Below are 4732 nucleotides of genomic sequence, written 5' to 3' on the forward strand. Positions count from 1 at the left end.
CGTGCGTAGATTGCAGAACTTTGACGAAAGATGTTCCCACCATAGCCATCTTCTCTTGATTAGAGTCACTATGTCGAAGACAATATCATCCTATTCCATATGAAGGTAGGATGTAATTTTCAAAGAAATTTGACTAGTATTTCTAGCAAATTTGGTTGCCACCTTGAGTCATTTGTCAAATAAAGAGCCCTCCATTATGTTGTTGTTTTAAGATGTCTCTCTCTGCACCCTTTTCAAGTCTAGCCAGGTTCATGGGCCCGGTTTCCCGGTTTCTGTGGCGTATGTGTTCCCCCCCCCCCACAGCTGGGGGAAACAGGAAGAGAGAGTGAGAGAAAGTTGAGGCGAAAGAGTACAACAGGGATCGCCACCCCACCCCACCCCTGCCTCGTGGAGCTTTAGGTGTTTTCGCTCAATAAACGCACGTAACACCCAGTCTGGGAATCGAAACCGCGATCCTCCAACCGCGAGTCCATTGCAGCGCTACGTTTTAAGATGTTGAGTAATGCTAATATTATTTGTTTATAGGGCAACGAGCTGGTAGAAATGTTAGCAAGCTGGGCGAAATGATTAGCAGTATTTCGTCTGTCTTTACGTTCTGAGTTCAAATTCCGCCGAGGTCGACTTTGCCTTTAATCATTTCGGGGTCGATAAAATAAGTACCAGTTGCGTACTAGGGTCGATCTAATCGACTTAATCCCTTCCCAAAAATGTCGGTCATTGTGCCTAGAGTAGAAAAGAATATTATTGGTTTATCGAAGGTAACGAACTGGTGGAATCGTTATCGGACAAATCGCTTAGCGACATTTCATCCGTCTTCACAGTCTGAGTTCAAATTTGCCGAGGTCGACTTTGCCTTTTACCTTTCGGAGTCGATAACTTAAATACCGATTGAGCACTGGGTGTGATGTAATCGACTTACACCCTTCCACGAATTCGTTGGCCTTCTGCCAGAATTTGAAATCAATAACATGGGTTTATTCGGATCGTTAGATCTTCAAACAAACGCCATTATCGAGAGACGTTTACATCCTGACTTTCAAATCCTTCCTAAATCAATTCTGTGTACCTTCATAAACAGTTAGATTAAAGAATATACTAGTTGAGTAGTGGAATAATTTAATCCATCCATCTTCTCAGCTCCCTATTCCTGGGAATTTCGAGAAGTTGAGTCTTTAGGTACCCGCTTCATAGTGTTCTAAGCGTGACCATCTCAGACGATGGTTATTACCCAACAAGTTCGTTCTTCGTCTACCTTTGGTCTCGTACTGTTGGCTCTGCTTGAAGAATCCAACTGGCGATTCTTTCCTGCGGCAGTCTACTCACGTGTCTACAAGGCCCAGTGGTTAGAATATGAGGCACACAATCATGAGGAAGTGAGTTCAATTCCCGGACCTGGCGATGTGTTGTGTTCTTGAGCAAGACACTTTATTTTCACATTGCTGCAGTTCATTCAACTATAGAAATGAGTTGCGATGTCAATGGTGCCAATCTGTATCGGACTTTGCCTTTCCCTTGGATAACATCGGTGGCTTGGATGCCTTTCCCTTGGATAACATCGGCGGCTTCCATGCTTTTCGTATGCAAGCCAGCGGGGCTCGCTCTGAGCACTCTAATTTTTTCACAGTGAACGTACCGGCCACCTACCTCGGACACTCGGCAAAGGGTCTTGCTCGGACGAGCACCTTGGAGGGGAACTTTCTAGGTGCAATCCCATGGTCATTCATGACCGAAGGGGGTCTTAGTACCGGAGTTATGTCATTTCCATCCGAAGAAGTAGCGGCTGCACCGAGAGATCCACCATGATCTCCGACCTACACACTCTATCAGATAACATTGATCCCGATATACTTCAGAGGAAGCTCATTTCGGCTGATTGTTTTTACAATCGTATATTGTCGGTCATTAGCCAACATTCATGACGATGGGTGACTACTGATATCACCGAAAATTTAAGCCTTGTGATCATACTTAAAGTCAATATTATTGTAGTCGGCATTAGAAATAATATTATCGTTATGGTAAACAATTTAAGCTGATATGCTCGAAGCATTTTTCATTTCTTCTTTCGCGTCGTCAAAAGTTATATTAAAAAGGATAAAAGTTGATTGATATCGCAATTCAAACTGATTACAAAATTATTCCTGTACCAATTTTAAATATATTTTGTGTAATGCATTTTCCTATTATTAGTGTCATGGTTTCATCAACTGCTGCTTGACTCAATTCAATTTACATTTCTGATTGTTTTCTAGGCTGCGATTGTAATATTTTAGATCGCCTCTATATAATCCTCCTTGTATATACGTACGGACATACATTCATACATACATGCATACATACAATTAAATATGTGGAGATATATATATATATACATATACATATATATACATATATATATATATATATATGTATATATATGTATATGTATATATATATATATATGTATATATATGTATATATATATGTATGTGTATATGTATATATATATATCTATGTATATATGTATATATGTATATATACATATATATACGTATATATTTGTATATCTATATGCATATATATATATATGTATATACATACTTACATACATAGAAATATAAGTAGATAGATACTTAGATAGACAGATAAAGAAATAAAAAGATGGATAGATATGCATATATATATATATATGCACGTAAATATATATGCATATACGTATGTATAATCACACACCCATATACACAAATGTATGTGTGCATGCACTTAAATAAGTATGTGCATATGCGTGTGTGTATATGTGTATATACATATATACATATATATATGTATGTGTGTGTGTGTGTGTGTATGTATGCACTTATATAAGTATTTGTACATGTGTGTGTATATATGTATATATGTATATACATATAAACACCCACACATATACACATGGTTATTTAAGTGCATATACACATACATATGTATATATGGGTGTGTGTTTATACATACGTATATATGTGAGAGGGAGAGACAGAGCAAGTGTGAGTTAGAGATATGTACGTACGTACTTACATTCATTCATACATACATACATACATACATACATACATACATACATACATACATACATACATACATACATACATACATACATTCATTCATACATACATACATACATCATACATACATACATACATACATACATACATACATACAGAAACCCGTAGACAGAAGAGAGAGGAAATCTAATAATGACCAACTTATATTTTGCAATCTATTACAGTTGTTAATCGTATTTTCCATAAACCGCAAAGTATAATATAAATATAATTAAATTCTGTTGTTTATAAGCAGAACTACAGAAATGTTGACAAAAATATCATCATAAAATAAAGAAATATTTTCGCTTGATTTTAAAATAACATGACATTTGTTGCAAACAACTATAAGAACTTATTAATTGATAGCATCATCATATAGCCACCTCAAACTCATAAAAATAACAGTAAGTAAACTTCTAAACAACTTCCTTTGTGCAAGTACTGCCAGTGGAAAGCCTCGCATACCAGACGCCGGTAACTTTCAGGGGATTTTCAGGGAAAATGCATAATGTTTCAGGCGAGGTCTAACTCTTTAGTATTTAAACCGGCTACATCTGACTCAGATATTCTACTGGTTTTATATTCAAAATGACCAGTTGTAGCCTCTCATACATAACCGACAATGTCATTTTAAATATTTATATATCAGGTCATCAAAATCACGAAGACGGAGCACAGTGCAGGATTAATTCGAAATAACGTGAATAAATAAGTATCACATTTGACAAAGTTATCTGATTACTAAAGGATTAAAGAATTTCTTTAATCAGAAGACCCGTTTTCGGCTAATAGTGAAACGCACTTTAAGAAAATGGAAATCTTACTGATATGTTAGCAGCAAATGTCTTCTTTTGTTCCTTCTTTATTATTGTGTTGTCTGGAAAGTTCGTGCCGATTTTTAAAGGAAAGAAAAAGGTCAATAAAATTACATTTTTAATCAACCAACTATGAACCCTTTTGTTGCACAGTGCGTCTCCATCTATCCTTTAACTTAAAAATACCCTCTTCCCAGAATTGTAGGGGTCTAATGGGAAAGAATTCATCAAGGTATCTTTTTACGTCATCCAAAGAATTGAAACATCACCGTAAACTGCGCATATTTCTATGGTTGCTTGTGAGGCATATTTCCCTTTACGAAAAAAGAGAAGCATCAAGTGCCGAAAATGAACTTTCTTATCTTCCATTTTAAAGGGTTACAGAATTAATACAGGTTATAGGAACATAAACCTCCTCCCACGAAAAGATAGCTTAAACTGTGCTCTAAATGGAAGTGTAGTCAAATCCTATTTTATGGACTGAACCATGTTCTAAAATAAGTCGAAAGGTAAGCTACTATAAATCGGCACGAACTTTCCGGACAACCCAATAATATCTTTTAGCAGTTACTTTTTATCATTTACTTTTTTCTGTCATTAGACAATAGCCACAAAGGAACATCGACTTGCAGAGTTTTAGGATAAGTAGCGGAGAAACTGAAGCTTGCTGGACTTTCTGAATGGCACGCCAACAAAAAAATTACCTTCAATATTTTCAGTAGTGCGACCCGCCTGGTGGTGAAAAATGCCTCATGCGGCTCGCTTTTTGATAAATGTTATCGGTGCATGGATTACACCATCAAATTTCTTGAAAAAGAATCTTGTGTGTATTCTATTTTCACTTTTTTGCCGAAC

The 4732-nt window shown here is 36.4% G+C and overlaps 1 long non-coding RNA gene across 1 annotated transcript; it reads right to left on the bottom strand.

Moving 5' to 3' along the window:
• Positions 1-1568: 1568 nt before the first annotated feature.
• Positions 1569-3329, bottom strand: LOC118760974. The gene is made up of 3 exons (XR_004997071.1): positions 3319-3329; positions 1812-1820; positions 1569-1644 (listed from the first exon to the last, which is right to left on the bottom strand). It is a non-coding gene; the product is annotated as an uncharacterized LOC118760974 (long non-coding RNA).
• Positions 3330-4732: the final 1403 nt, after the last annotated feature.

The sequence above is a fragment of the Octopus sinensis genome, unplaced genomic scaffold, assembly GCF_006345805.1.
Source record: "Octopus sinensis unplaced genomic scaffold, ASM634580v1 Contig02862, whole genome shotgun sequence".
NCBI lineage: Eukaryota > Metazoa > Mollusca > Cephalopoda > Octopoda > Octopodidae > Octopus > Octopus sinensis.